The sequence below is a fragment of the Toxorhynchites rutilus genome, chromosome 2 (assembly GCF_029784135.1).
Source record: "Toxorhynchites rutilus septentrionalis strain SRP chromosome 2, ASM2978413v1, whole genome shotgun sequence".
Taxonomy (NCBI): domain Eukaryota; kingdom Metazoa; phylum Arthropoda; class Insecta; order Diptera; family Culicidae; genus Toxorhynchites; species Toxorhynchites rutilus.
The window spans coordinates 277544001-277568754 of record NC_073745.1 but is presented as its reverse complement, the minus strand read 5'-3'; the positions used below and the strand labels follow the sequence as shown (position 1 = coordinate 277568754).

The 24754-nt window shown below is 37.4% G+C and overlaps 1 pseudogene; it reads left to right on the top strand.

The window, feature by feature from the left end:
* The window catches only part of LOC129766914 (replication factor C subunit 3-like), a 33253-nt pseudogene that overhangs the window by 4266 nt on the left and 4233 nt on the right, over nt 1–24754 (top strand).

Sequence of the window (24754 nt, the reverse complement as noted above, 5' to 3'; positions counted from 1 at the left end):
TTGTCAACATATCCTCATATCCCCTCCTTTTCCTGAAGAAAATATGTCACCCTTCTGAACTCGAGTCGACCGCGAGTAATCGGTTTCCTATATTATTAACATTAGAATTAAGGAAAAATGTATATATACTAGTAACAATACAGTAAGGAGTTCGGCTCCTTTAAACATATGTAACTGAGCCTGTAAAAATAAACGATTTGAATAAAAAAAAAACAAATTCTCGGTATAAATTTGACAGAATGTATTACATATTCAGTGAACATAGAGTTGTGAAATCTAAACTCGTAACATAGAATATTTCCAATTTTGACAGTAGAGCGGTGAAAATTGTGTGACAATGAAAATTTAAAATACCAAATGTCATATAACACCTAAACACGGACGAATGTAACAAAATTTATAGAAAAAATAGTACTTAATTATGTTCCACAATCTGACCAAAAAAGTCACTGATAGGGGAAGTGGATACTTGAAGTCAGGCCCGGACTGCATGAGCATCTCTCAACAAAACTTCCGCATCTTTGCCAAAAGTCTGAGGAGAAGTAACAGCAGCTTGCAGTAAATCAATTATTTAAAATGTTTTCCTAATTTTCACCGCCTGCATTTTTATTTTATTTTTATGAAATCGATGATTAATAAAATCGTAATTTTAAATTGAAAAAGTCTTAACATATCATCATATGTTCTATTTATAGAATTCTTCAATTTCGTCTAAAAAAATTCGAAATGCCAATTTTTTTTACTTTTCAATGGTAATTTTATCATAGGAAGATGCACTATGAGTATTTTTTCTATATTTGCTTTTCCAAGCTATTGAGAGTGTCGTGAAAAAAAGAAAAAAAAACCAAACAGGGATTCAAAAAAATTATCTAATTTTCTAATTTGCAACGATGCTTTTCATAGCGCTGGTGATGAGATTTGGGGCTCTTTCTACGAACACACAGAAACAAAACAATAATAAATTTATGGAAAATTAAAAAAATATTGAAAATTTATTAGATATTTTCGAACCGCGCAGTTCTCTAAATATATTGGAAAAAGATCACCAATATTAATACATATAATAAATACACAAGCCAATAAATATACAAATTTAAATATGAACTAAACCTGTAATGGGTCTCAAAATTCTAAAAAAAGCAAAATTTAAAAATATATTGTTATTTGTACCGTGCAACACTGTTGAAATTCTGCAAAAAATCACACATATCTAGAAAAGACGTACGAACACATTTAAATACGAATTAGAGTAGTAGTGAATCTCTAAATCTTCCAAAAAAAAATTTCAATATTTCAAGATTTTCTTAGTACTTAAATTTTTGATGAAATTTTTTTTTAACGATAGTTTTCGATACACCATAGTAAGATGCACTTTCAGTATTTTTATTCTAATTTTAATCTCGAAGCTATCGAGAATTTTTATCATAGACCTTATCTTGAACCTCATAGGGGTTCAAAAAAATAGTCAAAATTTCTTATTTTGTACCCTATACAAAATTTGCCATAGAGCGATTTGATTTGGTGATTTGATTAGGTTTGGGGGCACTTTTTACTTCCATACCCGGCCAGGCCCTTTAGATTAGTGAAGCTGAATTGAATTTGTTTGTTAGTAAAAAACATTGTAAAAATTGTTAGGACAGTATAATTTCTTCATCAAAATCACGTAAGAACACCGAATGTGTAAGTAGCTGGAAAATTACACTGTGGAAGCCATATTTGAATCAAATATATTATTACAGTTTAAAAAGCTGCGCTAAACCTACAGCTAGAGTGTTTTTTTTTCTGCTAAGAACCCGGTGTCCGAAACATAAAATCATAGTTGTTCGCCCCAGCATTAACCGTTAAATGTAATCAGTATCATCTATGCGCGATTTTGGGGAAGTCATAGGGCAAATTACTCAAAACCTCAAACGTCCAACTACAGGAGCGTAATAGGGATCAAATGAAATCTGGTAAATAAGGTTAAATGGATTTGCTATTAACTTAGTTAGCAAAAAATAGTGTTAGTCCATAAAATTAGTGAAAAAATAGAAAGAAACCGATTTTGTATTTCTTCCCGATATTTTTGTCCACACACCAAGATAAAAATATTCTTGGTTTAAGCTTTAAAATGATGCACATCCCTTTTTCAAGGGTTTATTTATCATGAAGCTACAACGTTTCAAAAAACACATAAGAATTTCGACTTCGCACTCTGTTTTCTCTAATTTTTCCGTCGAGTGTAGTTTTGTTTATATATTTTGTTTATATGTAGATTTTATGATACTGATATTCCCAAACTCTTATTAGTATCCTATGGCTCAACGATAATAACAGCTGAATATTTGTTGTTCAAGACTGTGCATATTGAACTCATTTCACGCTCAGAGATCTGGCATATGATGCTCTAATAATTGGAAAAGCAACAATTAGAATTCATGAAACGAATAACATCGCTTGTTTGACAGATTCCCGAAGAAGGGCAGCAGCGAGCAATCGTACCCGTTCCGAAGGCATGTTTTAAACATTAACATAAACAGAACGCCCCAGAAAATGGATTTTCCTAGTCGCGTGTGCACAGTAAAACGAAATAGCTCTAATTTGTTGCCGATACAAATAGCTACAATTGTGTTGTTAATATGCTCATAAATTGGGCAAAAGATTCCATGCGAACCGTATCGTAATCGCTTCATTATAAGTATAACCGAAAATTTATGACCCAACGCCTTCGGGGCTTTTCAAACCGGTACCAAACTAGTTGTGTAACATGTTTTAATTACTGCCAATCTAGCACAACCGTCGACTGGCGCTAGTTTGAAATGGTTTCCTTAATCATGTATGGATCAATCGACTGTGGTATTTTAAAAGGAAAACGTCTGGCATATGTGTTTTTATTCCTTACCTAATTTATAGTTTCAGGAAAGAAGAACCTGTTTATAGTATCATCACTCCACGGTGCGAAGGATCAACCCCTCCCAAAATCACACTTGTTTATTTCCATTCTGAATTCACCGTCACGACAAATACCCGCCCGGCGGTGGCGGCGGCCCTATTTTATGTCCAGAAAGGGTAACACAAAACTTTACCCCCACCGAATTGCTTCCGTCTCCTAATCCTTCCGGCAGAACAAAACCTCAATTGCGTGATATAGTATACAATACAATAAAAGCAATCGCTTCCTGGTCCCGTGGATTGAAATTATATGGTTCACCGAAACAGAGCTGCCGGGCGGAGGCGGGCGCAAATTCCTGACCCCATCCATTCCAACCCTTTGGCCGCGTTCCTGCCAAAAAGCGAAAATATCTTACTCCGAATTCTATACACTCAATTGAAATAAAATCTCAATTAAGTATTTAATGCTTTGAATTATTTACTGCCACCCTTCCAAGTTTCTGCGGTCGCCAGGAGCGGTAATAGTTGGGATCCTTGGTCCAGAGTGGAAACGGGTAGGAAAACTTCAAAGGCGAAAAATGGAAACAACATTGTTGCAACTCCATTATGACAACTGTCCTCCTGCCAGCCAGTGGGATATGGGTTCAATCGTAAATTTTAAATGTGGAGGCAAATTAAAGAGGATACCACTTTAAGCGGGTGTATCCTCTTGTACCGGGTAGGAGTGAGTTGAGATTGAATTTTAATTGGCTCGCGCTCTATGGGGACATTTCCAATAGGTCAGGGTACGCGCCTAAGCCATGGAGCTCTAGGAAAGTTGGGGTTGTTTCATGTTTCCTAATGAGTAAAATTGGCTTCCGGGTGACAGGACGATCAATGGGTATGTTTTAATGACAGAGGAAAACTAGTTTCGCGTCGACCCGGCGTTGATCGATTGGCGTCTGATAATGGAGAGGTAGTTATTTGGAGAGTATATTCACATGTACTTTAATTTTATAGAGCGATGCATATTGACCCTTGGATGCTATGGATGATGTATTAGGTTTACAAGTATAACTTTATATTTTTTTTTTAATAAAAACACATTTGTTTGAAACATAAAATTTACTGCTACACTATTCAAAGTATGCTCCATCATTACTATTTTTCATACAATGCACTAATTCCACGCTGAGTTATCAATCCAGACCAAGTTGAACTTTGGTGGTTTCCATTTTCATTATCGTACGATTCTAAATCATTATTTCTGAATCATTCAAACCACTTATCACCCATGCTTACCGAGAGAGCATATTCGTTGTAAGCTTCGACAAGCTTCATGCTCAGGCTTCTCTTAGCTGTTATTTATTTACCAGGTAAAGCGGACAATGAGAGAATGGTTCTCAACAACGATGAAGGTCCCTAATAGAATGGGTAGAAACAAAAGATTATAATTTGAAATAAACAGTTTCCAGTATTCAAATACTGTGTTTGAATGAGATAAATATTTATGCCACGTCAAAATGAGTAAAACTCACATTATCCAATTTGTCCTAAATCTATCGCATGATTTGTTGTAAAGTTGAAAAAGGGGCTTCCGTTTGAGTTTGACGTAATTATTGGGTTGATCCTTCGAAACGAGAGAGAAATTTCAGGATGAATTGGGATGAGCTCAAGACAATACTCGATGACGTGACAACGTTTTGTGGATTCTGCGTTTTCATGACACAAAAAACATACCAGAATTTACATGCGTTTTGCATGTTTCCGAAAAACTAAATTCACAGAAACGTATGTTCTTAAATCGTTAACATAGGAGACAGTTCATTTGCATATTTTGAAACGAACTGACAAAACAACAATATTCTTTTGACAGTCGTAAACCCCAAAGGTGTTGTTACGTCACAAAACCTTTCGTGTAGCATATGAATACGCATACGAATTCAGCTGTAAAATTTTCTTCAACTGGTGATTCTTGTAGGAAATTTTTCAAATTTCATAATGATCATATATACAGCCATTCCATGCAAATCAATTTCTGATTCATACTCACTATCAGATCTTAAAAAAACGTCTCTGATATCGAGATTTGTTATGTAAAAAATCATCAGCCTTCAAGAAAAAATATTAAAAATATAGTGCCTTCTAGTCCAAAGCCATGAAAACAATAAAAAAACGATTACAATCAATAATTACGAAACTAAAATCCATATTTCTGCATGTTCATTATTTTTTAATAAAATACTAGCTAATTGGCTTCAATTTAATATGTCGATCATCTGAATCGGTTCAGTGGTTCAAAAGCTATGAATTTTTGAGAAAAGTCCATTTTGGGAAAAAGTGGAAAAAAAATATTTTTCGAACCACCCTCAAATGGAAATAGGCCTTCTAATAAAAAAAAAAACGGGTCTAATGTTTTGCGGTAAAAACCAAAATTACCACTTCTGTTTATTTTCGCATTATCGCTGTATTATAGTGACTCTCAGTGACTTTGAGTAGCTATTCGCCCTGCTCGGTCGTTTTACTTTCAGAGCTACTTATTATTTGACCCGCTTTAGGTGGTAAGTGTTTCCAATTGTGTATCTTGATTTTCTTGGTGGCCTTACATGTTTTTTTTCATCCAAGTCAAAATCATTACTTCTGGATCATTTAAATTAATGAAAAAAATAATAGAAAAAAACCCACGATGAGGATTGAATCTTTTGATCGTCTTCAGTGGCTACTCATGGAGATTCTTTGGCGCCGGGAATTAAAATACATCCGATATCCGATCGTCTCGTTTGCCTACAAAAATTGCATATGGAGTTCCTCCGTCGTCACATGGTAGAATAAACGACAGAATAGTTTTGTTGTCTGATTCACTATAGAGGAGTATTTTCGGTTATTTCGGTTCCTCCGCTGCCACTGTACGATAACATAGAATCGGCATTGTTGTTCAGGAACCTCGTTATAGTTAAATGAATGTAAATGATAATTAACTTGAAGAATTGATTCGATCAATTTAGAAGAGTATTCATCTATATATATATATATATATATATATATATATATATATATATATATATATATATATATATATATATATATATATATATATATATATATATATATATATATATATATATATATATATATATATACACAAATTTCTGCATCACTCGAGAATTAATCACGCAAATGAAACCAAATTTGGCATGTGGAGGTTTCAGGGTGCAATAAATGTTTCTATGGTGGTTAGACTCTCCACCCCCATCTCTAAGTGGGGGCTGCCATACAAATGAAACACAAATTTCTGCATTACTCGAGAAATAATCAAGTAAATGGAACCAAATTTTGCATGTGGAGGTTTTAGGGTGCAATAAATGACTCTATGGTGGTTAGATACTCTTCCCCCTCTCTTAGATGGGGCTGCCATAAAAATGAGACCCAAATTTCTGCATAACTCGAGAATTAATCACGCAAATGGAACCAAATTTGGCATGTGGAGGTTTTAGGGTGAAATAAGAGTTTCTATGGTGGTTATTCTCTCCACCCCCCTTTCAAAGGGGGAACAAATGAAAGACAAATTTCTGCATAATTCGAAAACTAATCATACAAATGGAGCCAAATTTGTCATGCGAATGTTTTAAGGGACAAGAAACGCTTCCATGGTGAATAGACCCTCCTCCTCTCTCTCTCTGAGGGGGGGGACTGCCATACAAATTTCTGCATAATTGAAGAACTAATCCAGCAAACTAAACCAAATTTGGTGTGGAGGTTTTAGGGGGCAAGAAACATTTCTAAGGTGGTTCAACACTCCTCCCACCTTTCTGAGGGGGAGGGGGTCTACCATAGAAATGAAACACAAATTTCTGCATAACTCGAGAAATAATCAAGCACAATTTTCGGAAAATTCTGAAGGAAAAAGGGAAAATTAGGGAAATTAAATTCCCATATGTTCAACAATTACATAGTGATAAGTGCTGTTAGTTCATTTGATGTTTGCGCTAGCGATATTGATCTTTGTTCGAACTGGAAATGGATTCTAATGTGATGAAACGCACTCCTATATCTTCTTCTATCTATACCAAAAAAAGGATCACCGGATGTGTTGATACAAGTAGAACTCGAGGAAGGAATTGTCCGATTTAGGGCTGTCTTCATTGTATCATATTTTCTGTATAATACATTTATTCTATGTAACGGAGGAACATGTTATTTGCAAGTGGTTGAAAAATCTTGAACGAGAATTATGTCTGAAAATAATCTAATATTATAATGAACAGTTTTGTTACAAATACTAGGAATTTTATAGTAAAAGGTTAATTCAACGGGGTCCATTAAAAGATCAATCAATGAACAGTTCTGCGATTGGACCCATGAACTTGCTCATAGTAAGAAAATGTGAATGTTTGAAGGTATTGATAACAAAAAACAAATTTTGGGCGGGACGAAGTTTGCCGGGGTCAGCTAGTGAAATATAAAAGGTGTGAGGGTGTTCCAAGCAATGTGGGCTAATATAAGAGAGTTTCAGTCAATAGTTCGTTCCCATCCACCATTATGTTTATAAAGCTCAAATCAAGCAAATGATCGGAAATACACAATATGTCAATAAAACGTGAATTGTCAATAAAACGTCAATTGTTTATCGGTGTTTGAAAAAAATTGTTTTGTCATTGAGCTTCACGAAACGAATATATGAATTATTTTTGGTCGCTTTACTTGTTCCGAAGCTCTTAATTCCTTTCAAAAACTCAATCGCGTAAAGGTCTTCGAAGACATTCGGGAACGAGAGAATTTCTATTCCATATAGCTCTATAATGGGTGATGAGACACGAGGGTTTACGAGTTTGACATGCAAACCTGTGAAAAAGTCTCGTAGTTACACGGTGAATAGGGTAAATGATCTTGGTTTGTCCGATTTGGGGTGTTTTTATGCAACTAGGAAATACAAATCGATTTTTCTTCATGACAATCACACATAATTGATACGAGTTTGGGTTTGTTGAAAAGCCCCAAGTCTCTAGTTGCTAATACTACCATATGGTGTTGAAATTCAAATTTTTATGTTTTTAACGATTTAACTTAAAGAGAAATTATGATCATGGTTTGACCACCTCTGATCATGGTTTGTCCGGTTTTAGAAATCACAATTTTTGAATGAAAACATTCAAATTCTCAAGTAGATGTTGCATTTATCACTGCTTGAGTTTACTGTCATCATATTGATCTATTCATAATTTAGGCTTTCTTCAGAATATTGCATTTTCTTGGGCGTTTCAAAAGTGTTACCCTCAACACACTCAACACAGAGGAACTTTATTTCTGCTATGCGCGAAGGACACGATAAACAAACTGCAGCGCGCCAAGCGGTTGCCATAGAAATCATGTGGACAAAATAACATTATTGAATTGGACAACTCAGAATTGAGTTCATCAAAATGCGTTGATTTAATGGTTTAGCTATGTAAATCTGATACAAATGGTGTGCAAGCATGATGTTTACAATATTTGTAAGTGTTATAATCCAGAAAAGGTCTGAATATGTGCCTAATAATCATCTGGTGATCGATTAAAAGGGAGCTCGAATGAGGGGCGCATTGTCACAAACAGAAGATGTATCCTTTAAAACATGTGATTCCGTAAAAATATACTATAAAACTACTGTAAATCATGAAAAAGACTATTTTATTTATATGTTTTGAAACATTCGAATACCTTATTTGACACAGGAGCGCTAGATTAAAGCATTCAAGAAAATGGGCAAACCATGATCATATTTTCGACTGGACAAACCAAAATCATTTACCTTATGACATAAAAATCTATCAAAACAATGTTGAGTCTGTAACACAGCGTCTCGCAGACTTATCATTCTTAATGATTTTCCAGAACCTTAACAAACATATTCGAATGAACATTGAAATGACTGAATTTTTATTCCATTCCAAAACTAAAACTAAACACTTCGAAGTGTCCGGTTGATAAAAGATATAAAAGGGAATTCGCGGCGAAAGCTGATGTCGATTCTGGAATAGGCGATTGGAATATGTTTTGATTATTGAACCATCCGCTAGCAAAAGAGTTTTAATTCGGAACGGACTTATTGCAAAGACGGTACCATGAGTTTGAATGAATAATTAATATTGGCTGTCAAAAAAGTCCTGCGGTATTTCCGCGAGGTGTCGTTGTAAGCGCGTAGTTCTAGTTGTATTCATTGTATCGAGTCATACTATAGCTTGTTGGAAAGGTATTTTTGCGCGCTATAATATAGTCCTTGACAGTGTTTTGTTTGGCTAAGTCGTTCGTGAGTTATAGTGTCGCAAATATGGAGCAAAATAAAGGGAAAATCCGACATATTTTACAGTACTACTATGACAAAGGCAAAAATGCATCTCAAGCTGCCAATAAAATTTGTGCAGTTTATGGACCCGATACAGTTTCCATTTCCACCGCACAACGATGGTTTCAACGTTTTCGTTCTGATGTAGAGGTCGTCGAAGATGCACCACGCTCCAGAAGGCCTGTCGTCGAAAATTGCGACAAAATCGCTGAATTAGCCGAGAAAGACCGGCATTGTAGCAGCCGTAGCATCGGCCAAGAGCTGGGGATAAGTCATCAAACCGTTATTAACCATTTGAAGAAGCTTGGATTCACAAAGAAGCTCGATGTATGGGTGCCACACATGTTGACGCAAAAAAACATCTTTGATCGTATCGACGCATGTGAATCACTGCTGAATCGCAACAAAATCGACCCGTTTCTGAAGCGGATGGTGACTGGCGATGAAAAGTGGGTCACTTACGACAACGTGAAGCGCAAACGGTCGTGGTCGAATCCCGCTGAAGCGGCTCAGACGGTGGCCAAGCCCTCATTAACGACCAGGAAGGTTCTGCTGTGTGTTTGGTGGGATTGTCAAGGAATAATCTATTATGAGCTGGTTCCCTATGGCCAAACGCTCAATTCGGACCTGTACTGCCAACAACTGGACCGCTTGAAGGTAGCACTCATAAAGAAGAGGCCATCTTTGATAAACAGAGGCCGCATTGTCTTCCATCAGGACAACGCCAGGCCACACACTTATTTGGTGACGCGCCAGAAGCTCCGGGAGCTCGGATGGGAGGTTCTTTTGCCTCCGCCGTATAGTCCGGACCTTGCACCAAGTGACTACCACCTGTTTTTGTCCATGGCGAACGAGCTGGGTAGTCAGAAGTTAGCCATAAAAGAGGCCTGTGAAAATTGGCTATCCGAGTTTTTTGCCAATAAGGAAGCGAGCTTCTATAACAGGGGTATTATGAAGTTGGCATCTCGTTGGGAACAAGTCATCGAACAAAACGGCGCATATTTGACTTAAAACAGATGATTGTAACTAATTTTATAAACAAATGAAAATTCAAAAAAAAAATACCGCAGGACTTTTTTGACAGCCTAATATTTTGTGTGACCGATTCCTGGTACTTTTTTGGCAAAATGTGCACGCATGCGAATATTTTTGTTTTATTTAAGTGGATTTAAATCTCTGTGTATATGGTGTGAAAAAAAATTAAAGCCAATACGCTACATCGTGCGTTGGTTTTTCGGTTACATATTTGTGCCGAGAGCAGCTGAGCCGTAACTATCACTTAATTGCATTCGAAATTCATATTCAATTATCCGAGCATCCCCCGCACCAACTTGCCTACGGACCATTCTGGCCACACTCAGCCAATCTACCCGGGAAAAAGGTCGATACGGTCCTCGAATATTACCGAATTATGTTGATGAAGTATAAATTTCGCTGAAATATATACTGTCACCGGGGCAGCCTACCCATTTCGCGGCTGGGGGAACGGAAATTTGCCAATGGAAGCAAAAGCGACCGTCCTGCATAATTTAGTGTGAAAAACAGAGTTTCCCGCGCACTGCCCCTTCTTCCCCGGTCCACGGTACTTCCGTTACAAACGCACTTCTCCTCTCCGCACATACCTCTATATACAGATGATGATGTGCTGCGCCATACACAACAGATATGTACACTTTTCACACGAAGAAAGTCCTCGCTGCTACCGATGGTGTTGCTGCTGTGGCACAGGGAATTGTTGACTCTTTTACAGAGCGAGGGTACTTGCTTTTCACCGGGCGCGAGTGTGAGTGTTCGACGAGGACCCACTTCGGGACACTTCGAAGGCGATAAAAAGTACTACTCGTTGCCGCTTTGTGAAGGAACGCCGTTGTCGAGATTGACTTAATCACATCGCAAGTGCGAAGAAACGACACCGTCACAATGGAAGGGTGGGGGTGGGGGTGGTGTTGCAGCAACATTTCTTCACATGTTCTTATGGTGAGGGGTTTGCATGGTGTGGAGGTGTGCTGAAATTCACGATGCCCTAGTATGGTGGCACGCTGGGATGTTTATATCATCTGCTTGACGCTGCTGCTGCTGCGAAGCTAGGACTTCAATTGACATTTTGCGCGAATAATTTCTTTGATTTAGATGGAAATAGAACATCCGAGAATGGGTTGAATAGGCTTCTAGTCTCTTTCGTTGCTTGTGGTAGTATTTTGAAGATATTGTTATCAGTCTATGAAAATATGGCATTGTACGATCGATGACGGCGATACACACTTTGAACACCCCAATGCGATAGTATGAACGTACAGATGACACCCTCAGGATTACAATATTCGACGATTCACTACCGGTGTTCAAGTTTTCCGAATTTGTCGTTGTGCTAAGTTCGTTTCTTGGCAAATGCGACGTAAGCGTCGCTGATTTTGGGAAAATTAAAAAGACTTTGGGCAACTCTGTTGTGATCATGAAGATCAGTATTGAAAAATGTTAAAACATTTTTTTTCGATGGATCCTATTTAAATTAAAGGGTGTGTCACATCAAATTGCATCACGGAAAAAAACGCTGTAGAAATTTAATTTTTAGGAATTATATCTTCAGCTTTCCCTTATAATCAGATAAGAGTGTATAGATCACGTTGGCCATGCTTCACTGTCAATTTTTCGTAAATTTGGAAAAATGTCGTCGAACGAAAAAGAGCGTCGTGAATTAATCCTGTGCACTCATTTCGAGAATCCGGAGTTGTCACATTGGAACATCGGTAAGATGCTGGGAATCGTCCAATCCACGGTCAGCAGAGTACTAAAACGATACTTCGAGAACCTAACCATCGATCGGAAGGTGAAGAACGGCAAAAATGGATGCTCCGTCAGTGAAAAAGATCACAAGCGCGTAGTTAAGCAGTTTAGACGTGATCCGAGAAGTTCGGTCCGGGATGTCGCCAATAAGCTGAATTTGTCAAGTTCATTCGTCCAGCGGACCAAGGAGCGGGAGGGCCTGCGTACATACAAGGTTCAGAAGGCTCCTAACCACGACGAAAGGCAAAACATGGTGGGGAAGACACGAGCCCGGAAGCTGTAGACCGAAATGCTGACGAAGCCGCATTGCCTGGTAATGGACGACGAAACCTACGTCAAAGCGGACTTTCGTCAGCTGCCGGGCCTGTTGTTCTTCTCCGCAGAGGACAAATTCAGCGTTCCGGAGGAGATTCGCAAGCAGAAACTATCCAAGTTTGCCAAAAAGTACATGATGTGGCATGCGATCTGCTCTTGCGGAAAGCGGAGCGCCCCCTTCGTGATGACCGGCACGGTAAACGGGCAGGTTTACCTTAAGGAGTGCCTACAGAAGCGCTTACTACCACTATTGAAGCAGCACGAGGGCCCGACCATCTTCTGGCCGGATCTCGCTTCGTGCCACTATTCAAAGGACGTGTTGGAGTGGTACGAAGCCAACGGGGTCACCTTCGTTCCAAAGGAAATGAACCCGCCCAACGCGCCGGAGCTTCGCCCAATAGAGAAATATTGGGCGATTATGAAGCAGGCCCTCCGGAAGAACCCAAAAGTTGTCAAATAGGAGGCGGACTTCAAGAGAAAATGGATTTCTGTTCAAAAAAAACTACAACCTGACGTTGTACAGAACCTTATGGACGGGGTAAAGAGGAAGGTGCGAGCATACGGGCTTGGGCTCGAAGTATGGATAAAAAGAAAATGCCAAAAGTTGTTTAATAGTTTTTATTTTACTGTCTAAAATTTTCAAAAGGATCGGTCTACTGGGCAAATTTCTAAAGCGTTTTTTCCGTGATGCAATTTGATGTGACACACCCTTTAAGGTATATGTGGACGAAACACATTCATAAATGGTAGTTTCTTGTGCGAGGATCTACAATTTTCATATTTTATTCAAACAATAAACAAGGTCTAGTGCGCGTCAAGGGAATTCATAAAAATATCAATTAAAACAATTTACATCAAATATGATTAATGCAGGGAAGGACAGTATGGTACGAAGGCTTGCTAAAGCGCTAAAATAATCACTCAAAACTTAGTACTATTGAATTGCTTGATTTTGCGTTGCATTGCTGCTGTGTTTGACGAGTTCTTGCTTGCAGCAAAGGAACGTGTCTTTCGAAGACAATAAATGGTGATCGTGAAGAGATCACCCCGAAATAGTTTGGTGGCCGTTTGAATTTCGTTTACGCATTCTTCGAACAGAGCGGGAGTCAGTGTGGACGCAGGTACTATACCGGTACTGCACCGTTTTGTTGGTCTCCTGGACAGATAATCTATCTGCAGCTGATCCGTAGATTTTACTGATAGTCCTGGAAATGAAAAAAAAAACAACGGTTATTGGTGATCGGTGATTGAACATTACATAATTTAGAATATGAGAAAAAGGAGCAAAACATATACGGTATGACACTTACTTCTTTTCACATAACTTATAAAATCATGAAACGCTATGCTACGCGAGTAGGGATTGTAGGATTCGTGAGCGTAATCGTTGGATGGTTTTTTGAAAAGGACATCCATGGTGAGTTTTTCATAGTTTTTCACGTTCTTTGTTTTTTCCTTCACTATGAAAAACCAAGGTGTGTCGATAATAAAATTTCTAGTTGTGCTCATGATGACTTTGTAGAGTATATGTTGACTAAATGACTAAGACGTATGAATCGTGTCAATATCGAATGGAATGTAACTTCCTCGAGAATAGTTGCCTTTTTATATAACAAATGCAGGGAGTTTTTTTTGTCTAAAACTTACCGATTGTGGCAGGTAAAAAATAGGTAGCAATACAGATAAACAAGCAATTATGTGATATGATTTTATTCATAGGTAGGATAAGAAGCAAGTGATCTTCATGTTTTCCATTGCTGTAGAGAAACGTTATTGGACAAATCACGCTTATTTTGCTTGTTAACAAAACCATTTAGCCAGAAATGAGCCTCATCGCTGAAGATGATTTTGTGATGAAAATCATCGTTTTCTTCAAGATTCGCCAGAGCCCATTTGGAGAAGTTTCAGCGCTCCATATGATCAAGTGGTTTTAGTTCCCGAGTCAATTTGATCTTGTAAAGATGTAGCCCAAGACCATTTCGCAAAATACACCACAATGAGGTTCGGGAGACACAAAATTCAAAAGTTCAAAGGTGATGTTTTTTCTCTCCTGGTTCGTTGGTTGGAAATAAAAGGCAGGATACAATTCTCTACAAAGGTCTTGATTTCGTATATTTTCTCTTGAAGTGACTGGACGGAAAACCAAACTGAACCATTCTTTTGACGGTCTTTTGCTGGAATAACAAGTAACTATGCAACTGTATTGCTACGAAAAAATATCACCTACTACCTCACCTATATCACCACAGCTTTCAACTCGTACTAATGATGCGTATTATAAAGGTTCGCGCAGAATTAAATCTAACATGCTACAAAAGATTTTTTTTAGTCCATGACCTTTTCCCGGCTCATTTTTTTTAAATGTTGGCCATGGTCTTCCACTTGCTCATTTTGTTTACATCGGTGGTCTAGGTCGTCAACCTTGTTTCACCAACCCAACTCTCTTCATTTCGGCCCGATTAGATTTTTTTTTTGATTTTTCAAGTTTTCATCTCAATTCCCACTATCGAATAAACAAAAATGTACCTTGCTTTTCTCAACTACCTTCCGGCAGATTTTGACGCATCTACCCCAAATAACAGTTTTAATTATTATATGACCTATTTAAATTACTGCTAGCTGACCCGGTGAGCTTCGTCCCGCTCAAAATTGTTTTTTTCATATGAATACTTCAAAACATTCATTTTTTTCTTACTAAGCGGACATTCGTTGGTACAATCCCAGAACTCTTCTTTTTTCTGATTACCTTTTGACCCTTTACAGTTCCCTTTTCCTATGAATTTCCTAGTTCTTCTACCATAACTCGTCATTATATTTTTCATTTATTTTTCAATTATTTTTCCGACACACGGAAAGATGTTTTAATCACTTGCACACAACATGTTTCTCTGTTATATGGAATACATGTTTGATACAGAAAATATGATAAAATAAAGACAGCTCAAATCAGACGATTCTTTCCTCGAGTTTGCGCTTACTAACACGTTTGGCGACCCTTTTTCATTTTTATAAACAGAAGATATGAGTGAGTTTTTTCACCTAAAAATCCGTTTCCACTTTCAAATAAAGATCAATTTTGTTACCTTATCGCGATGTAATTGTAGATACATATGGGAATAAAATTTTCCGAGTTTTTCATTTTCCTTCACAGTTTTCAGTAAATTTTCAATAGTCAACTCTGGTTGAAATATGTGCTTCATTTGTATATGGCCTCTCCCCTCTCCAGGCACAGGGAGGGGTATCAAGCCATCATTGAAAGATTTCTTGTACCCTAAAATTCTTACATGCCAAATTTGACTCCATTTGCTTGATTAGTTATCGATTTATGCAGAAATTTGTGTTCGATTTATATATACATACATCTCATGCTAAACCGATACAGTGGTTCTCAGATTTTCTCAGAGATCCATTTTGTTTATTTTTTCACTAGGGGTGCCATTTCCATTTCTAGGGTTGTCCGAAGAATCAACTTTACCCTCCTTTTTCCAAAAATGACTTTTTTTAAAATTCATTACTTTCAAACTACTAGACCGATTCAGATGATCGACATATCAAATTAAAGCCAATCACCAATCATCTTTTTTGAAAAAAATACTACACCAGAAAAATTTTAATTTTGTTCTCGTTATTATTGATTGTATTGGTTTTTTAATGTATTGATAGTCTCGGGACCAATGGTGCTATATTTTTTATATTTTTTCTGAAAAACTGAGGATTTTTGACATAATATATGTAGAAACCAGAGAGGCGTTTTTTTCGTTTTTGAGTTATGATTTTTCAAAGTCAACCGATGGTCTAAAAAATCATTTTTCACTTTTTTTCCAAAAATGACTTTGTTCAAAAAATTATTACTTTTGAACTACTGGACCTATTCAGATGATCGATATATCAAATTAAAGCCAATTAGCTAGCCTTCTTGGGAAAACACATTTGCCAGTTAATTGAATTTTAGTTGCATACATCCAGTCTAGTCGCATAGAAATATTGAACAAAGACTGAAAACATGTTAACTTTGAAAAATCATAACTTAAAAACGAAAAATAACACATCTCTGATTTTTGGGTTATATAAAAATACCTCAGCTTTCAGGAAAAAATATAGAAAAATTTAGCATCCTTGGTCCCGAAACCGTGTAAACTATAAAAAAACTAATACAATAAATAATTCTGTAAAAAATCCATTTTGTTCGCAAGGCTAATATTTTTCAAGAAAGACTATCTAATTAGCTTTAATTTTATGAGTCGATCATCTGAATCATCTGAATCTGAATCTGAATCATCTGATCAAAGGTTATGAATTTTTGTGTTGGCCAAATTTCAATCGGACTTAAGGAAGTGTGGCGCAAAGCGGTCAAAGTTTGAGTTTTTTGAAAATTGAAAAATCACTCAAGGGAGGAATAAACGAAATCGGGGTTTTCGAAAAAAAAATGTTTGGTGTCAAATGTCTTAAAATGGCATGAAACTTTCAAGATCTAGTGTCATCTCGAATTTTTTTTTTGTCAGAAATCGGCACCCTGGGACTTAGTTTTTTTTCGGAATACCAAACGAAAAGTATGGTTTTGGATGCCAATAAAAATAGTTATCTCGATTTTCATTTGGAACTTGCTACGAAATGTTGATTTGTACAATAATATACTCTATAAAAAATATTAGCACATTCGGACTTCATTTACTGGTGCCGCAGACGTTGAAATTTGAGTTTTTTTTAAAACCGAAAGATCACTGGAAAAAAAAATTGATGCCAAATGTCTTAAAATTGCATGACACGTTGAGATTTACATTTATCTCAAAAAATTTGTTTTTTTTTTTTCTAAAATTGATTTTGCAGGCGGAAAAACGACCAAGTGCAAAAAAATCTTTTTTTTTTACAAAAAAAAAACCAGATAACTGTAAATTTTTACGAGTAATGCAATTTTAAGACATTTGGCATCAACATTTTTTTTAAAACCTCGATTTTTGGTAATTTTTTGTTTAAAAAAAACTCAAATTTGAACGTTTTGACATCAGTAAATGAAGTCCGAATGAGCTAATATTTTGCATAGGGTATATTATATTGATAATATATATTGATATGTCATTTATCTGAATCGGTTCAGTAGTTCGAAAGTTATGATTTTTTTTTTAAAAAAAGTCACTTTTTCAAAAAAGTGAAAAAATTTGATTTTTCGGACCACCCTAAAATGGAAATGGTCACCCTAACAAAAAATTAAAAAATGATGATGGTTTGCGACAAAGAACACAATTTCCACATTCCACGAGATCTGAGAACCACTATATCGGTTTGGCATGGAATGGCTGCTTATAGAAAATCATTAGTAATAAAATAATAATGAAAATAATGAAAATTGTGATTTTGTATTTCTGCCACCATAGGTTTCAAAAAAAAAAAAAAATTGAGAGGGTCCCGTCAAATTCGACCGTTCTTCTGCTGATTTGGTGTGCAATTTCTGTACAGTTGAACTTTGATATAACGTACCCTCGATATAACGTACAAATTTTCAAAGTCTAAAGCAATATTTTCTTGAATATTTTTTTTCTGAAATAACAATAAATTATCTGTATTTTTATTCTAAAAATGTTTTCTACCTTTAATCAATCCCGAAATACAACTGTTTTGTGATTCCGGATTCTAAATGAATCAAACTTTAATCAAGAGTGCGAAGAAAAACGTCATAAGAAAGATTGGTTTAGTCTTCTAGTTGAACTTATTCAACAACCTTACTCAAACAGCAACACAAAAAAGTAATAAAAGGTACGTTTCGGAGTTCTTTATTATGCTTCGATATAACGTACAATTCGATACTAGAATTTTGAATGTAAAATGTACGTTATATCGAAGTTACCCTGTATATCTCTTTCTTCTTCACTACATTATAACAGCAAGTGAATATAACACTTTCCATTCTAATGTCTATTTAAAAAAAACACTAAATTTCCATTTAACATTGTTATACTTACTTAAATCTATTTCCCCAAACTAAAGGTTATATAACTAAAGCTTCACTTTCAGCATCCGGTTTTCATATGTCAATACTCCAAATAAATGATAGAGCGCGCTAGAAATTATCCAACGTGGATTGATGGAAGTCTTGTGGGCAATTTTTCACAAAATTTGTTCCTCAAACAGATCAGTTCTGTTCTGTAATTATTGTTTTGTCCGTCATTGAAAGTAGAGTTCAGTAGATTCAATAACCGATTTTTTTTTTCATATTTCTTGACAATTACAAAAGCTTTAAGAATAATTTGAAAACACCGCAGAGTCGAATTTTAGAGGCGAATGAACTGCAAAGTTTAAAGCCTCTTAAAAATAAAGAAGCGAGCAACCGCATAGCCGTAGATTGTGGCTTTTGGGCCACTCTTGCGCATCATTCCACGTGTCTCGTCATAATACGGCGAAGTGTTGCCGTTGCTGCCACAGTCTCGGGGAGTGCTGATACGTAGAATCCGATGAATTCAATTCTTTTTTCCCCCAAACGTCATCATCGGAACACCGGTTTCGGACAGGATTCGTTCCGCTCAAGTGGCAAAGGAAAAGAAAACCTATTCAGCAGTTTAGGCCGAAAAGAGGAAAAAACATAAACGAAGGAACAGCTCAGATAAGCACTCTGTGGGGATGGCTGTGTGTGTGCGTCTGATTGTGTGTTCGCGCTCGACTGGCTTGGTTCTGGTTTAAACGGTCCTGAAAGATTTCCCGTGAATCGGAGGAAAAAATGTGGCGAACAGTAAGGGTGTGAACGGTTGAATTTGAATGAAAGAATGACTTTCCGTTGCGGAACGGAGGGAGAATAAGCAGGGAAAACATCGGCGGGAAATCTGGATTGAAGCATCCGTGTAAATTATTTTTCGCCTGTCGAGTGATTTGAACGCTTGGTTTTTTTTTGGCAAATCACAGGTTTCAGCGGGAAGAGAAGTGATTCGATTGGAGGGTGAAAATTTTGAATTTGATCTGCGTAGTTATTGGTGAAGTACCTATCATATTTGACAAGAAGTTCAGCTGGTTTGAAGGTGGCATTTGTTGCTTGAAAGCTATTTCTAACAATGGGTCATCATAATCTCAAAATTCCCTAGCGATTTGGAAAACTATAATGCTATAAGAAACATCGTTTATCGACGTCTTTAATCTTTATTTCTTATCCACAATGCGCTTACCACACACAATTGCTGTGGTTATAAAAATGTGCCGAGAGAAATGATCAAGCGCGCAACGATAAGAATGACCTCATCACCGCTAACACTTATCATCGGCAACAATTCAGTCTTGGAATTTTTCTGCTACCATTTTTCGCAAGGACTGCGGCGTTGTGTATGCCATTTCTCTCTATCAGCAGCCCCGAGAAGTGCTACCGACGAAGTGATATGGTACCACAGTGCTGCTGCTGTTATTACCGTTCGAGCATTCGTTTTACGACTCACTCAGGAATACTCTTGTATCTGCAAAGGAGTAAAAATCCAGGCATTTACCCATAAGCAGCATACACACACTCCAAATCATGAACGACCCGGCAATCAGCTTGCCTTAGCACATCGTTCTAATCCTTCTTGGATGGACACCCCACAATGCAGCCCCCCGCCCTTGAGTTTAGGAAAGCGTGAATCCTTGGGCAACTCACTCACATGAACGGACTTGCAGATACCAATTTTATCGAATAAATCGCTCGACATTAAGATAGGCAATCGCTTTGCAACATTGTGTGTTGCAGAAAATGAATAGTGGATAAGACATTGACCGAATGGCCGGGCTGGCATTTTTTTCGGCAATCATTATCCCTCATAAGAAGAACCACAGATGTGGAGGGAGTTTTTATCTCCGAAGACTCATCATCGATTACTACATCGTGTTCCGTTGGAATGCGATGAAAACAAGTTCCTCTCAGGCAACACTGCCTCCGTAATGATTTGATAGCAACGTTGAGCTCATACCGTAATAAAACTGTGCAGGACTCGTTAGAGTAAAAGCTTCACCAGAATGTTAACGGTCCACCGCCTCGAAAGTTGGGAATATGTGTATGGATCATCCTGGCAGTCTGTCTGTCTCTTCCATCGGTGGGATTTACTGTCACACATAATTTCGTCCATCCGGTGGCATCAGCTTTTTGTGAACCACAGAATATCCTTACCCCCTCCATATCTTATTACGAACGACGCATACGTTACACTGCTGCCAGTGGCCAGCGAGCATTCCCCGTAATCTCTGCGACAGATCCTTCGTTTGCGAACGGGATCCCAAAATGAGGAGCGACGGAGCGATCTAGCAAACGGCTGGGCAAGCGAATATTAATCCATTGCTATTTTTTATGCGATTTGAACCAAACGATACCGTCGAGGGTGCTGGGATCGGGGGTGGTTTATGCTATTCGCTCTCAATAGTTGGGAAAATCGTTGGATCGTTTCGGAAGTGTTTTATGGGAGCAAATGCTTCCCACTATTTGTACCCTCGGACGGAGAAGTATGTAGTTTTGATGATATTTACACTTTAGCTTTGTTTCATATATTTCATCGGGTGTGTGTGTGCATACCTTTCCTTCTGGTTGGCCAATCTGCTTTTTAATCCCCCATAGATACGGAGAGTAAATGGATATAGTAATCTAAGGGTTCTGGATGCTCGGAGGAGAAAATTGGCGAACGAGATGTTTGATAAGCACCAGCGGGTGTAAAAGTGATGAAGGAGAGGAGGATGCATTTAGGGTTTATCTTTGAGCTCTGAAGTTGATGATACGAACTATTCTTTTATCGAAAAGCAGAATATTGTTGCGCGTTGTTAAAAAATTACAGCACAACATAATCTGCATGAAGGTATACTTTTGCTCGGTAGTTATTTTAATACTCGATGTTCAAGTATAATATAAAGAATTATATGAATTGAGATTTCATGTTTTCCAAAAATAGCAGTGCTCATTCCTTAAGCAAGATTTATGGTTCTGTTGGCCGCAATGCATAACTATTCACTATACTATATGTAGAGCATATGGAAAATCACTTTTTCTAATATAGGGTTGGGGTCGTATTTCTGATCGAAATTTGACGCTTTATTTGACATACTTAAAATTATTCAATTTAAGTCAAATATGCGCCGTTTTCTTCGCAAACTTGTAGCCATTTAGAAGGCAACTTCATTATTCCCCTCTTATAAAACCCCCCCTCCTTATTTGCAAAAAACTCAGACACCCAGTTTTCGCAAGCCTCTTTTGAGGCCAACTTAGTATCACCAAGAGCGTTTTGCATGGACCGGAAGAGATGATAATCACTTGGAACCAGGTCCGGACTATACGGTGGGTGCAATAGGACATCCCATCCGAGCTCCCGTAGCTTCTGGCGTGTCATCAAAATGTGTGAGGCCGAGCGTTGTGCTGGTGGAAAACAACACCATTCCTATTGATGATTTCTGGCCGCTTCTGGTCAATCACCTGCTTCAAACGGTCAAGCTGCTCACAGTAGAGAACCAAGTTGAGGGTCTGGCCATAGTTGAGCAGCTCATAGTGGATGATTCCCTTCCAATCCCACCAAACACACAGCAAAACCTTCCTGGCCGTCAATCCGGGTTTGGCGATGGTTTGGGCCGGCTCACCGCGCTTCGACCTCGACTTTTCTCGCTTTAGGTTGTCGTACGTGATCCACTTTTCATCACCAGTCACCATCTTCTTCAAAAAAATCCAATCTTCTGCAAATGGTTCCAATCGGTTTTATGGTCTATACCCAGTTCCTGGCCAATCGAGCGAGTGCTCACATGCCGGTCTACTTGGATGATTTCAACGATTTTATCGGTTTCCACGACGATTAGCCTACCAGTACAGGGTGTATCTTCGACAGCCAGTACACCAGAACGAAATCGATAAAACCAACGCTGTGCTGTGCGAATCGTTACAGTATCGGGTTCATAAGCTACACGAATTATTTCGGCCGCCTTCGTTGCAGTTTTACCTCGCAGGTAGTAAAAACGTCAAATATGGCGAATTTCTTGCTTGGTGGACTCCATCTTTGACGCACTATAACTTGAGACTGGGTTATGAACCCATTGGTGATCGGAAATTTTGAGCAGCTTATCGAGCTAAATTTTCATTCTGGATTCATGAGCTCATATCATGAATTCATCTCCATGCAGGTTGATCCTTCTGCGTATACTCCTAACCTTTTTTGTTTTCCTGACTACATCAATTCATATGTACATTTTGATCTGTTCATGAAAGAGAAAATCCATGGAATTCCAGATTATCATCGATCGGGGATCGTTCCTACGATCTTCAATGCAAAGTATGGGCGTATCAATTGTGATAATATGTACTTGATGGGTCCTCTATGAATGAATCCACAGGATTTGGAGTGTTCAACGAATTTTTTAGCACCTCACACAGTCTTCAGTATCCTTGCTCAGTGTATATTGCTGAATTGGTAACAATTGGGCGCTGGGCAGCGTCGCCTCACGACCTGTTGAACACTATTACATTGTAACGGATAGTCTTAGCTCTGTCGAAGCTATCCGTTCAGTGAGGCCGGAGAAGCACTCGCCGTACTTTCTTGAGAGAATACGAGAAATGTTGAGTGCTTTATCAAGACACTGTTATGTCATTACCTTTGTCTGGGTCCCTTCACATTGCTCAATTCCGGGTAACGAGAGGGCTGACTCATTGGCAAAGGTAGGTGCAATTGAAGGCGATATTTATCAGCGTCAAATCGCCTTCAATGAATTTTATTCTAGGTCACGTTTTTGTGAAATAAAATTAACGTTAATAACTATTTTCACAGCCAATAAATTCTGATACTTTGCACACCAATAGAATCGGAAATTCTCTAGGATTCGTTTGATATACTATACAGTAAAATTCCCTAATACCTAAACAGTTTAAATTAATGAAAACTGGAAACATTCTCATTTTCCCATACATTTGTTCTGCCGATTTGTGTGCATTCTCGAACAGAGCTGCCAATAACGAGCAACTGATACGTGTCCTAGATACAACCCATTACAATTTTTATATGCACTATACTATTGTATAATGAAATGTGATGAAATCCCCTCACTGAAACAATCATGGTTGATTAAAGGTTTAAAAATTCATGGTGGGACTGTTATGCCTGGAATACCAACATGGAACAATTGAACTTGATGTTGTTTTTTGAAATACAATTTTTTTTTGGTGTTTTTCCGAAAGATTATGCATAGAAACATCGTTTTATGAAGAAATGAGTGATTTGCAACACCTTCGCAGAATAACCTTCGCTTTCGCTAACAAGGTGTACACGTTTTCTGTTAAACTTTTTCTTATTTGTTTGAGAATTAGTTCGTTCTTCCAAACCAGAAATGAGTGCATTAGCCCTGCTGAAAATGTGACATGAAATTCTTGTAATTGAACCGATTTATTCGATATGGATCCATAAAAATACATGGTGGGACAGTTATGAATAGAATATCAACATGGAACAATTTAGCTTGATGTTGTTTTTTTTAAAAGCTGGGAACAAACTATATGTTTTTTGTGTTTTCCGTAAGATTATGTATAAAAACAACGTTTTATGAAGAAAAGTCAAAATTGTCAAAAAGTAACATGGGACAACTATGCGTAGAACGGCAGTATAGGCCCAGAAAAGCATATAACATCGCAGGTAGCGAGATCAGATGGAAATTTTGAGCAGGATCTCAAAAAATTTATGCTCAAGCATCATAACAACTTTATGTCTCTTTTTTGAGCGTTGACAGTTCTCTAGTTTTTGAATTGTTACATTTTCACTCGCTTCAAGCTTTACTTGTATATCACAAACTTCCTCGTATCAATAATAATTGCATCAATCAATGATTCTAATGCTGAGATTGTACTTCAGAATTGGACTTTGAAATTTGATACAGATATTAATATAGATTTTCTGAGAAAAAACCAAAACAAAAAAAATTCAGACCAAAAACACAGATTTTAGTATGGCAACACTGGTCGCGGTTTAGTGAGGTAGTGTACGAGGCAGGGATGCCAGGTGATTTTTTCAAATATCTTCACATGGTACAAAAAATGTCTTCGAATGCCTTCACAAACATATCGGAGCAAACTAAAATTCATAACTTACTTTTGAACAAACTTTGATAGCTTATTCAATGTTTATTCTAATTGGTATTATTATATAGCACATTCCATTAAACTTACCTTAAGGTTTTGAAGTTTATTTCAATAAATGTGAACGAAGAATATTTTGCGCAACTGCAACTAAATTGTATGAGTTTAGGAATGATAATTGTCTTGATAGATCGTTGATTGAGTGAATATCGCCTCAGTTAGTCTACAAAAACGGAACTGTGATAACTCAATTTGTTTATTTCTGCTTTGAAGTTTCGTTTGTAACTCAAACCATATCCATGAAACTAATTATCGTAACGGTATGTAACCGGAAAATCTTCGATTCGTGAAGTGGTCGTTTGAAAGATCTAGCATAATTTATTGTAAAATATAGGTCCAAAATAATGAAAACACGCGAATGCAAATGAACTAATGTCTTCTAGAGA